The following is a 14181-nucleotide window of genomic DNA, read 5'->3' as shown; positions in this document are numbered from 1 at the left end:
CCTTCCTTTCTTGGCCAATACATCTCATCCCATTTTAGTTTTTATGTCATGTCTTCTTTTCTTTTTCCTTTGATTTTTCTTTCACTCTTTCTTTTATCAAATTTTTCTTCATCTCTTGATTATTCTCTTTAAACTTTTATTTCTAGTGTTCTTGCATTGCTATGAAGTACATGTATCAATACATGTATTGTTACAGGATACACAAATAATTAATGACATCTACATTCATCTCCATCGCCACCACCACCATTTTTATCATCATCTCATCATGAGCAGCAGCATCGCCATAATCATCATCCACATCTTCATTGTCATGTTGCAATTCACCCTCCACCGCCACCACTGCCACCATCATCATTATCATCATCACCATCATCATCATCATCATTATCATCATCATCATCACCATCATCATCATCATTATCATCATTATCATCACCACCACCATCAGCATCATCAGCATCGTCGTCATCGTAATTATCATCACCACCATCATTTATCATCTACAGTCATCATCATCACCATCATCATCACCATCATCACCATCATTACCATCATCATTATCATCGTTTTATCACCATCATGTATACAGTCAATATCATCCCCATCATCCAAATCGTCACGACACCACCATCATACATGTAATAGTCATCATTATCAGAACAGGCTAAATGTAGTATTAGGAGCAAATAACATTTCTGTCCCTGGTACACTTTAAAAAACAGGTAATAACATTAAAAGCTTCGGCAATGCTACCAAATCCCTTTTCACTGGAGTACATCAGCTTTGATCTACCCAAGTGATGCAATCCCTGAAAGAATAAAAAGATGACCCGTCTGCTGCAGAGATTGGAAGATGGGCGGGCTGGAAATGAACAGGAAATCATCGCAGGAAATTCAATCTGGTTATAAGCAGATTATGTATGAACCGTACTATCATGGTCAGGGATGGGACAACGCATCAAATGCAAGTGAGAAGCGAACAACCGATTTGATGTCATGCCTTCGTAGCCTTCGGAAATACAATATGTATAAGTACACTCTAGTGACTCTACGTACATAAAAATAATACATGTATGATATACACCGCCTATGCTATGGTACCTCTATATTTCTCATTATTTTGGTGGTAAAATCAAAGATTTATTATGCAGTATGAGTAGGCCTACATGTACACTGCACATAAAATGCTAATGCATGTGCATCAAAAGTATTAAAAAGAAAACATACAACATGTATCAACACACAATTACAAATAAACAAAATAAAGAAATGTAACATGTACAGGTATTTTATTCACAACAAAACACAATCAACTTTTGTAAGTGACACATGTATACTGTAATCAAGTTTTCTTTCTATTTTGGTCAGTACATGGAGGAACTTTCACTTGCAGTATTTATAATTTTAGATCTATGGTCATCATAGCGATTCAGTGGAGTAAAGTTTCATAATTGAAATAATCAGTTAATCAGGTATTGATAATTATCAATTCCTTTGTTTCAAGTTAAAAGGGGAGTTTATCACATGATAAGGAAACAATATCATCCCATATTTCTTTCAAACGTTTCCTTTATCAAACCATAGGCCTACTCTAGTCTGCAGGCACAGACCCCGATTGGAACTTTGATCAACAAGTGTGCCTCCACGCAAAGACTAGTACATACAAAACTTGCTGTTCCAATACACAAGGCATGAGTAGGCTGCACATTCAGACCCTTAAACTCGAGCGAAGGGTTTGCCCGCAGCAGACTAGACCTACTCCATGATCAGACTATCAACTACACAATTATTCTTCCAACAAGGGATAATGGGAATTAATATACTTTGTTCTCATATCAAACTACTGTGTCTACAGAGCCAACGGGGTGTTTTGAGCAGAACAAACAGGACTTTGTCATTCTGGCACTCGGAAGGTCATAAATATACATGCAGAAAACAATATAGTTTTGTGTCTTTCTCTAAGACCAGCCCTCAAATGTATCTGTCAGCAAGTAGTCTTCGAGCACAGACTCATATTTGACAATTTATCCAATTATACCATGCCTGCAGTGAAGACTATTACCAAACTCTCTGTGTCAAATGTGGTATAATATGTTGCCAGCCACAGTACACAGTAAAAACGCTGTACAAAATATCGCTGTATAAGAGGTGCTGTATAATTTTTTGAACAGCACATGTTTAAGCTTTTATAAATATCGGTATAAAACACGGCGAATTGACCTGTTTAAGGTCGGTAGACAGAAGGCTTGAACAGGGGGTTGTACAAGATACCGGCACATGTAAAGCGCATGCGTACGCGTGCGCAGTGCTATGCTAGTGGTCGGAAGATGGCGTTGAGTATGTTCGACTCGGAGACTGCTGCAGTGCACTGGAAAAATCGTGTTTAATCTCCGTTTTAGAAAATGAAAGATTTGGGAATGACAAACCTGCTTCAGGAGTGGGACTTCCCACATTTAGTTCCAATCTTTAGAGGTAAATTCAGTGCTTGATTTCGAGTAAATGTTCATGAATAATCTCAAAAGTCAATGCATTGTTACCGTTGTTGCAGTGCTTTTATTGTGTGTGCATGTACGTGTGTAACTCTAGCATTGCTTGTTTTCAATGGGCATTGTTGTTTTCAATGGGCATTGTTGTTTTATCCCATCTTGGTATAATTGTTTAGTATGCTAATTCCATTTTTATACATATACAGCGAGAAAATATTTAATCAATCATTAGATTTATGATATCTCTTATTTCCGTGTAAGTCAGGTGAATACTACTTAACTCATTGACAGAAGTCCTTTAATCAGTTTTACCAACCTCATCATATTTTTCATTTTCCCCCTTATTCCGGCTCAGTTACATTTCATATTCAATTCTTTAAAGAAATATCATTTGTTTATAATTTGTTTCTTATTTTATTCATGCAAGCTTTAATATGAATTACTGACTTTATCCCCACAGAATCATATTGTGGTTACAACTATCCAATATTACTGTTATCCCATGTATAAAATTATTCTAATCTTCTCCTTTCTTAATTTACAACATATAACATTTATTTATTTCATTACTTTTATATGTCATTTTGTTATAGCAATTGTTATTGTATATATTTTGTATTTTACCTTGTACAGAATTTCGCAATTCAGCCTTTGGCTGCGATGAAGTTTTCTGAATAAACCATTTCAATTTCAATTACAATTTCAATTACAATAACTCTATATGATGGTCGCCAAGTCAGAAATATAGGCCTATGCTATGATTTTATTGGAAAAACCTCGGCTCGGCCGGCAGTCATTTTGAGATTGAAAAAAAATGGTGCCCCATCATGTCTGCGCACCCATTCACTTTTGCACGTGATTTGGAGATTTTGATGAGAAAGGCTGCATTTTGAGGCTGTCATAAGAAATACCCAAATTTCATTATTTTTCCACCTTTGTGAGTCGGATTTTGCAATAAATATCTGTCTATGCATTAGATGTGTAAAGTTTGCATTGCGTATCTTATAGATTCTACTAGAATTGCGCAGATACGCATGTGCGCAGACTATGGTACCTTGAGCGAAGTTCGTGCAGGATCCACTCCACTTAATTACCACTAGGGCCTAGGCCTACACCATGCTCCACTTACACGAACTTCGAGACCATGAACTCGATCTGATATTCTGAGTGACAAAAGGTGGGATTTTATGGGGGTGAAATATGAAATTCATGCAACATCACGATCTTTACACAAATGTGTGTGTGTGTGTGTATTTGAGTTTTGTCAGACGTGTATCAATCAGATATGATTATTTACGTCTGGGACCGACCTTTAACGTCACCATCCGAAAGACGTGACCAGGGCTCGAACCTCGAACCTCTGCATCAATTTGTAACTTCCCCACAGCTTGGATTACAGGCGCACGCCACAACGCCCATATCGAAGTTTCACTTCTTATTAGTCTCAAAATTGGTGATTTGAATTATAGCCTACATGAACTGTGATGAAGATCCTCACACATAAATCACTGCCGATGATCGCATGCGGATGCGATATGCGCGAGGTACCGGGTCCGGTACAAGCTCGGACCGGGCCGTCCTCAAGCACATAGCCTACGTGTAATGTAGGCCTGGCTAGATCTATTTCTAGTCAAATTTATTCAATTTTGTACGTCTACATATGTGTATGTTAAACCCCATTAAAATCTAGGTCTATACTATAGGTCCAAACCTAGATCTAAATCCTGGCCTAGCTTGGCCAATAGTCCCTTATTATTGGCCAGCCTAGCGAGGACAGGCCTACATGCAAATAGCAACAGATCTAAATGTTACATTGTAATTGCAGATGTATGTACAGTTTGTGAATGATCAGAAACTAATTTTGAATCTGAGATACAGGAATTACATTTAGGTTGACTTCATGTAAATTCCCCCACTGTGCACAGGGGAATTTTTTATTGAGAATTTCTACAATTTATCCACTTATTCCATCAGTTCTCTATAGAATAGTCAGATAACTTGTGTAATAATTAATGTTACTATTCTTGATCTTTGATTCATGTTTATCACAGTTAAATGTTGCAGAAGATGAGCACGAAGAAGACACCTACTGGATGCAATATTACTCATCACCTGACAACATTGTTGTTAATGTGACGAACCTCGGTACCGAGATATGAGTTGACTAGAGGAAACCCGCGACCAAGCACAGCAGAAATTCTTGACAAATATCTACAGCTTTTGGGAATGGTAAAATAACTTGATTACTTAGTGCAGTGGATTCGCATTATGAAAAAAAAAATAAATAAATTTAATTGTTCGAAGTTGAACAAAGCATTTTTGGTTATGAATTTCCAAAATTATTCTCTTTCTTGCTTGAGAATATAGTGCAAGATCATAGGATCACTTACTCTGCCTCAGTGTTAAAAATTCAGTTGCATCTTAGTTGTCATAATTCTATGATTAGTGGAAAAGTTGTTCTGAAATCCGATTGGAAAGATTAAGTTATGTCTTCTTCCCATGAATGTCAATCTCTGGCGGGGGGGGGATATTAATTTCCCCACCTAACTCCCCCCCCCTCATTTTGCAAATACTAAGTATTTTTCTCCAGTGGTTAATTACTCCAATAGTGATCAATATTTTAAAAAATGTGATAAATGGTTAGAAATAGAAAGGTCAATGTCAAAGCTCACTAGACTTTACTTGATTTGTGCAGTGTGTGCATGTGACCTAGGGTTTTTGTTACAAACATTGATAAGTTTTATTTTTTTATTTAATGAGCAATATTTAGCATGACTTTTAATTACAATGTACTGGTAATGTATGAAAACATGGTATTGCTGGTAATTGTATTATGTGTTATACAGCTTATATATAAATACTTATTTCATTTTCAGATTGATCAAGACTTTGATTTAACAATTGATGCAGCTCCTGGTGCCCTTTTCACAATGTGGCCAAAGTTGTCCATGCAGACTTAGGAATTTGCGGAGAAGATTAATCCAGGGTATAGAAAGATCCTAGGGGCTGGAGTGGACCAGAAAATGACGCAGAGTAAGTTTTAGTCTTATAGTTATACTCAATTCAAACTTACAGTAGCAGTGCGAAGACTTTTACAAAGCTGCATCAATTAGCATTTAAACTGCAAAAGAGGATATTTCCTCTCCAGGTGTGTAAGAATAACAATGCTTACAATTTAAAGTGAAATCAGTGTTCTTATGTACACCGAATCCTGTCCAACATAATTAGTATAGTTAATGGACCTCATCGAAACAAGCAAATGATGTTCTACAGTAACATACACCAATTCAGAGTAATGATTTCTGAAGAGGAAGTAACACAGACCCTTTTTTTTTTACTATCGTGTTGCACAAGCCATTAAAGAGAGATAATTGACTCTCAACATAATACCAGCTGAACACTGCGCACAGCATTATCAGCATTATTCACCATTATTGCATTATTGTGTAGGGGGGGGGCACTCAGTATATAATGCATAGTGGGTATGTGCAGCGGAGGGGACCCCCATTTTTACACTCAAATTTCCGTCACACCAGTACTTCCAAGGCATAGCATTTTTTATAGCCTATTAAGAAAAAGAACAAAGAAAGCCACTCCAAGGCATATTATTTTCTTCTCGTGAAAAAGGAAGAAAGAAATCCGCTCCAAAGCTTCGCATATTTTCTGTTATGCCGTTCCGATCGATCTGCTACAATGAGTCGTAATTTTGAAAAAGCAGCCGCTGCAATGAACGCTGTCTGACCATTGCCTCTGTGCTAGCGCACCCGCCGCCCATGCTGCCGGTCTAGCTGCATGCACGTATGCCCGTTCCATAGGGATGCATGAAGGCACTCACATGCAGGCGACTCGTTCCAAGGACCCCCGTTTTCACAAACATTTGTAGTTCTGAAGCCCGTTCCGAGGACCCTCCTTTTTACAATTAGCCCACTCCAAGGCCCCCGTTTTTTGTCTCGCCCGCGGCACACCCCCACCAATTTTTGGGTCGAGTGCCCCCCCCCCCCCCGGATTGTGTAGCAGTAATGCATTGCAGGAATTTCAAATGGGAACACTGACAAAACTTGAATAACTTTGTACTCAAGGCTTTTAATCAAACTTGGAGAGAAGCATGGTTATATGCAAATTTATTTCAATTTTACCAAACATGAGGGTCACCTCATGGGTCAGGCTGATGATGAGCATGGGTCAAAGTTAAGCCTATTAGGGCAAGTTTTGTATTACAGCTCATAACGTTTGATCCATGTACAGTGTATGCCCATTTTTTTTTTACCAAACTTGGATGGTAGATGTCCCCAGGGGAGTGGGGGGGGGTTGAAGGTCACCTCCAGGTCAAATGTTACAGCAGGGGTTGAAGAACTTTTGGAGCTCATTGTTAGGATTTTGGTTTGTTTGTTTGTTTAAATTTCTATCATCACTCATAAATTGTTACCAATCTAAGAGAGATGATGTTCTTCAGAGATTTGAAGGTCACCTCCAGTTCCAAGCTTAAGGTCACAGGCAGGGGTCAACAAGCCTTTTGAATATAAAATGATTTTGTTGTATATTAATGGGTGATACACATTTTGGCTGAAATCACCATGGTGAATCCCTTTATTACCTTCAATCCTTATAATATCTCAATTATATACTTGTACCCATTCCACTTGTAAGATTGAATCTCACTTGCAGGCAAACACATTTAGTTTGAAAATGCTGATATCTCCTCACCTTCATCTTTCTTTCCTATTTTCTTTGCTCCCATTCTTATTTTGTTTTCCCTTCCTTCACCGGTCACTTCTTTGCTCAAACCGTATTTTCATTTATACAGGTCAACAATGAAGAAAATTTGGCTTTCAGTACTTCCTGGGATTTTGATCGGCAGAACGAAAGGGGAATGAGGCAAATTAAATGTGCCGTACTTCAAAGTCTTGAATCTTTCATCAATCTCCAATTAGTAAGTATTGATTATCATCTTACTTTTTCAAAGTTTTTATTTATTTATTTATATATTTATTCATTTCCTAACTTTGGCCAATTTAGGTTTAAGCTCTGATTTTCCTGAACAATATTAGAACGTTACTGTTGGCAATCTTTGAGAGCACTTAGGTTTGACTGTAGCGCATGCTCACTTGACCAAGGCAAGTGAAAATATCAAAGTGCTTAAGTTGCTTACCCAAAAAGGTAAAAAAAAAAAAATTAATGTGGGCAAGTAAAATTTTGACCCCAACATTGAAATCTGTTCAGGGCAGCTATCTGACTGTATTTGTTCTATCTAATAATCCTGATACTAAATTAAGTATCTCAATTCTGTAGCGCAAATCATAACAATGGAATAAGTTCACACAATGACTTAGTCAATACCTATTCTGCATGTATGTCATGGTTGTTGAATGTCTATGCAAAACTGCACATCTTGCGAAGACTTGAAATCTCCTTAAATGCAGTTCTCTAAACTCAGAAAAATACCTCCTATGGTTTTACCTCAATAATGTAATGAGATCAACGCTGATTCATGTTATTTATTTTGTGGGGGGGAGCAATAGAAGTCCTTAAAGGGATGGTCCGGGCTGAAAATATTTATAGAGTAGAATTCACTGAGCAAACTGCCAAAAATTTCATCAAATTGGATAACAAAGTTATTGAATTTTAAAGTTTAGCAATATTTTGTGAAAATAGTCGTCATGAATATTCATTAAGTGGGCTAATGACGTCACATCTCCACTTGTTCTTTTGTATTTTATTGTATGAAAATAGGTTTATTCAATTTTTTTCCTCCAAGAACTAGAAAAATTGGATTGACATTTCATTTAGTGCATTAGATATTGATTGCTGCAACTTATTTCATTATAAAGGAGACATATTATTCACACAAGTATGAAATAATGAAAAAATATGGTTTTATGTAATAACATAAGAAAACGGAAAGTGGAGATGTGACATCATCAGCCCACCTAATGAATATTCATGACGACTGTTTTCACAAAATATTGCTAAACTTCAATAACTTTATTATTTGTTATCCGATTTTGATGAAATTTTCGGCATTTTGTTCAGTGAATTCTACTCTATGTATTTAAGACATGAATATTTTCAGCTTTTGACCATCCCTTTGAAGATATTGGCTAACAATACCACAATTAAAAAATCTGAGCCGCATGATTTCCCATGCTGAAAATCGTAAGTTGACCAGATTCACTTGCCCATTTCATTATGCATTATGGCCCAAAAAGAATAGAACAATTTAGATCTTTAATTTTGATATAGCCAAAGTGCCATTGTATTGGATATTTCTTTTTTTTTGGTAGAATAATGTAATTGTCATGTTTTGTGAACCCTTGTCATTATGATTTTCGAAATATCATTTACCACCTAGTATTTCCCACTCCTGTATTACCTGTCAACCCTGCTCTTAGTATGTAAGGTATAATACAGATTATCCAACTAGATGTCTGTGTGATTGGTCTTCTACCCCCTTCGATTCTTTGTTTTGCACTTTATTTAGGAAGGAGCATGAAGAAAAAGAAGATGAACAGGAATTGACAATGGCGCGTTCCATACCCGGGAGTGATTGCACAGTACGTGGCACCCTTGGACCTAATTTCACCCTGACATCAAGTTGGTTTTAAGGAGAACCATGAGAGAAATTAATAAATTAAAGTTTGGCGAATATCAAAGAATAACAGAGTTATGAGGCTTCAAAGTTATAATTTGGGACATGACATGCGAGCAGCTCCCAATATGTCAATCATGTAATATAAATTCCATAAATTGCCATTTTTTAATGGTTTTCATGATAATTAAATGGGTTTTTATCAGAAGCTTGTATGAAATAATGTTTCTGATAACATTGAATCCACAGGTAAAATCATTTTCCAATTTCCCTAGAAAAGGCACTTGTATAGAATTGATATCACATAAAATATGGGGAGCTGCTCGCATGTGAAGTCACAAATTTAAAACTTCATAACTCTTATTCTTGGTGGATTTTCACCAACTAACATGTAATGTCAGGATGAACCTTGCCTTTAAACCTTATATTGGCAGCCTTTCATTGACATTTACATACAGTATTTTAGGTTTTGTGAGCAAGTATATGAAAAAGCTGATAATTAACACCTACTTCCCCTTAACCCTAAACAGGCGGGGGGGGGGGGGTTTAAAACAACCTTCCCCCAACATTTTCTGCGATCATTCCTCCGCGGGAGATTTGTTGACCCTGCCACTCTCAGAGTTTATACTAAGTCTCGCGCATCTTTTGAGACCAAATTTACGATGCCTAGGTACGTTGTCCCTAAATTATGCAACATTTCGTAAATTCATGTCTGACCAAAAATTGTTCCAAAACGTGATTTCGTCCACAAAGTCAATGCAAATTGAGTTTTCTCATCTTATTCATAAAGCTATGATTTTTACTTTAAACAGCAGAAGTCAATTGATTTTAGCATAATTATATGCTTCAAACAGGCTGTGCTATAATATAAATCTGGTGAAAAAAAGGTTGAAAAACAAAGAAATTCCTAAAACAATAAAATACATAAGAAATTGATTTCCAAACTTAAGTTTTTTTCAATTGTGATTTTTAAGAATGCTACAAAGAATATTTTTACCAAAAATAAGCATTCTGGGAGCTTTATGATATGAAGTGAATTAGAGCAAAAAAATATGATTTACCCATAAATTAATTCAGATAAAATAATATCATTATTTGGAAAATTTTACCATACAGCCTTGTAGATTACATCGCACACTACCCGCGTGCAAATTGCTCGCGTGATCGGCAGGGGGGGGGCACTTCCATTCACGAGTGGATACCATGCGCGACCATGGGGTCTCGAAAAGCACCCTAAACACGTTTTTTCCTTATTTGGAACATGCACCCCTTAACAAGTATTGGCGTGTGAAACCCTACCCTTAACAACTATTGGAAACAAAACGATACTCTTGGCAAATATTCCCTGAAATGAACCCCTAAAAGTACAGGAATGTTTTATTGTTACGGGTCCTTCGGTTGTCTGCTTTACCTTAGTTGGTTTGGTACGACCCCATCTTCTACTCTACGTGCAAATCAGACTCTAAACACGAAGTGTTAGGGCAAAAAGGACATCCTTTATGAAACATTTTTATTTTGTTTTATCGTCCCCGCAAATTTGACCCTAAACACGTGATTTTCCTAGCGAAATAGATACCCTTTTTTCATTATATTTGTGTTTTTTACACCATTATCATGTTACGTACGCAACGTGCCATGTCGTTAAAAAGACATCCTTTTTACCTGTTTTTTAGGTCGCGCATGGTATCCACTCGTCAATGTAAGTGGCTCCCGGGGCACCCCCCCCCACAGAGCAGCCAAAAAAGCCTGGTCTAGTTGGGGTTAAGAGGAGTGCTCGTTTGTTATTCTATTGATCACATGTAAATATTTTTAGGTCAAATGGCATTTTTTATGACGGTTGGCTAATTTAAAGAGTTGTTTGAATAATTTCACCTTTTGGTGCAGAAGAACAGTTCTTGTTATCTTTGTTGTAAGAACTTTAAGTCCAGTACACATCATCTTTCCAGATTTCATGCAAATACAAGAAAGAATCTTCTAAGGCATGTCTGAAACATTTAGATGACAATCTTTATTCCAACTTGTTGTGCCAGGATAAATTTGACTCATTTCGATACTTTCTCAATGCTAATTATGAATGTTCCATCGTTGAATTTATGTAAAGGTCAAGTCCACCTCAGAAAAATGTTGATTTGAATCAATAAAGAAAAATCAGACAAGCACAATGCTGAAAATTTCATCAAAATCAGATGTAAAATAGGAAAATTATGACACTTCAAAGTTTCGCTTATTTTCAACAAAATAGTTATATGAACGAGCCAGTAAAATCCAAATGAGAGAGTCGATGATGTCACTCACTATTTCTTTTGTTTTTATTGTTTGAATTATACAATATGTCAATTTTTACGAATTTGGCAATTAGGACCTCCTTGCCTGAAGCACAAAATGTTAAAATAATGGAATTCCACGTGTTCAGGGAGGAATGAAACTTCATTTCACATGACAATGACGAGAAAATGAAATATTTCATATAATAAAATACAAAAGAAATAGTGAGTGAGTGATGTCATCAACTCTCATTTGGATGCAACTAGCTCGTTCATATAACTATTTTGTTGAAACTTTAAAATGCCATAACTTTCTTATTTTACATCAGATTTTGTTGAAATTTTCAGTGTTATGCTTTTTGAATTTTTCTCTTTTTATTCAAATCAAGTTTTTGTTGGGGTGGACTTGTCCTTTAAATATTCAGCAACTGAACATTTGCTCAATGCATTAAAACCGAAGGATCTTTTGTACCATAATTGGATACCACCCTCTAATTTTTCATCCATTGCACACTTATTTCACTTTGGCCTGCAGTAATGCTGAGCTTGGGTCTGTAATAGGACATATATTTCATATTTGCTTTGCTCACATAGTATTCAGTGGCTACACCCTAAATAGACTGGGCTATTTCGACGCCTAAGAAGACGGGGAGGGGGGGGCTAATTCAGCCCCCCCCTACGATCTCCGCCGTGGATGGCGCGATCGAGACGAAAATTGGCACACGTGTTACCCATGGCATTATCACAAAACTATAACATCAAATTCTGCAAAAAATTGCATGTCTCATTAATTATGCTAATTTATGCGTAAAATCATAGATTGCTCTAATTAATGAAATAATGCCCCTGAATTGCTAATTTTTGTTTCACATACTCTAGATAGGCATCTGATCAAATTTATTTTTAAAAAATTTCAACATCACATTTATTTTCTTATGTGTTCTATTGTTTTCTAAATTTCTTTTGTTTTTCTTTGTTTATCTACTTTTTTTCAATGGAAATTGTCGGAGACTTTTGACCATAAAAAAGATAAAATTAATAGGTTTTAAGCAGTAAAAGGAAAAATATTGATACATTTATGAATTTTGGCTAAAAACACTATTTGCATTGGATTTGTACACAAATTCACGTTTTTGATTAATTTTGGGTCTGCATGCACTTACGAAATGTTGCGTAATTTCGGAACAGCATACCCGGGGGTCACAATTTTGGTCTCAAGAGTTGCGCCAGACTTGAAAGTAAAAAGTTAGTGAGCGACATGGTCAAAAAATTTTGAGGGGAGCTGAATCGGTCCCCCCCCCTCGACATTTTTTTCGTAATAAAGCTGCCGTGTAAAGTTTTTTGACCGCGTCGCTCACCGACTCTTTACATTCAAGTCTCGCGCAACTTTTGAGACCAAATTTCCGACCCCCGGATACGCGATTCCAAAATAACGCATTTCGTAAGTGCATGCAGACCCAAAATTTAACAAAAATGTGAATTTGTGTACAAATCCAATGCAAATAGAGTTTTTAGGCAAATGTATCATTATTTTTCTTTTTACTGATTGAAATTTATTAATTCCATCTTATTTATGGTCCAAATAAGTCCCCGACAATTTCCATTGAAAAACAATAAAAAATTGAGAAATACATAAGAAATTTAGAAAACAATAAAATACATAAAAAAAATTAAATGTGATTTTGAATTTTTTTTTGTACATTTGATCAGATTCATATAAAGTGTCTGTGTACCCCAAATTTGCATTTTAGGGGCATTATTTAGTTAGTTAAAGCAAAATTTTGATTCTACGCATAAATTAGCATTTAATTAGCAATGAGCTTGTTCGCAGAAAATGATCTTGTAGTTTTGTAGATTATGCGACGGGTAACACTCGTACCAAGTTTTGTTGTGATCGAGATCATAAGAGGGGCTGTATCAGACTATCAGCCCCCCCCCCCCAGTCTTAGGCATCGAAATAGGTTGAAATAGATGTAATATTTATGAGTCTTGTTATTTGCAATGTTTCATGAAATTGTAATGACATTTTTGTCTAAAGTTATCATGCCAATATTCAATGTAATTTTCATTAATTTATGTATCAAATAGCTATTTGAAATATGAAAAAATGTGAATTCTTCACTGTTGCAAGTTAGTTATCAGAGTACTTCTTAGATATAATGCCTGGATTGAGATTTTCTGCATACTTAAGATCACTACAAGGATCCCCATCTTTTTAGGATAATGTTAATCTTTCGCATTTGTGAAAGCACACAGGTGTCTGATTTTCTTGTAAAAAAAGCGGGGGGGGGATAAAATAAATTACTGTTACTGAAACAAGTAATAAGAAAATTTCTGCTTTTTAAAAATATATATTGATAACAAGAGGGCAGCAAATACGTCAATGATAAGTTATGGACATTTCTTCATATTTTGTACACATTTCAAAATCTACCTTTCCCTGTGCAGGATTGATCTACTCGTCCGTGTTCCGATATAGTATGTCAGAGTCTTCCACAGTGTTACATAGTGTTTTTATGTGATACCTTGTAAAAAAAAGTTTTGGGAGTATTGCCTCCTATGTATGTAATGTAAAACATGCATACTTTACTGTGCAGGTGTGAAATGCAAGAATAAATATCTTGAATGAAACTGAAAGCATAAAAGTTTCTCCTTTGCCTTCTTCTTTGCCTCCTTTTATACAACCATTTTTTAACAGTTTTTTTTATACAACCATAGTTTATACAGTTGCACAAAATTTAATCAGTATTGCATAAAAATCTTTTTACAACCCGCTGTATAAAACCAAGTTTTAAACATAATTTGTATAAAAAAATTATACAACCTGCTGTTTAAATTTTGAA

The 14181-nt window shown here is 35.9% G+C and overlaps 1 long non-coding RNA gene across 1 annotated transcript; it reads left to right on the top strand.

The window, feature by feature from the left end:
* Positions 1 to 2234: 2234 nt before the first annotated feature.
* On the top strand, positions 2235 to 9039 carry LOC121417101. Its single transcript, XR_005970311.1, has 5 exons — positions 2235 to 2474; positions 4540 to 4717; positions 5365 to 5521; positions 7293 to 7418; positions 8967 to 9039. It is a non-coding gene; the product is annotated as an uncharacterized LOC121417101 (long non-coding RNA).
* Positions 9040 to 14181: the final 5142 nt, after the last annotated feature.

This window comes from Lytechinus variegatus, chromosome 6, assembly GCF_018143015.1.
Source record: "Lytechinus variegatus isolate NC3 chromosome 6, Lvar_3.0, whole genome shotgun sequence".
Lineage (NCBI taxonomy): Eukaryota > Metazoa > Echinodermata > Echinoidea > Temnopleuroida > Toxopneustidae > Lytechinus > Lytechinus variegatus.
The sequence above is the reverse complement of the archived record's forward strand: the minus strand, read 5'-3'. Positions and strand labels throughout refer to the sequence as shown.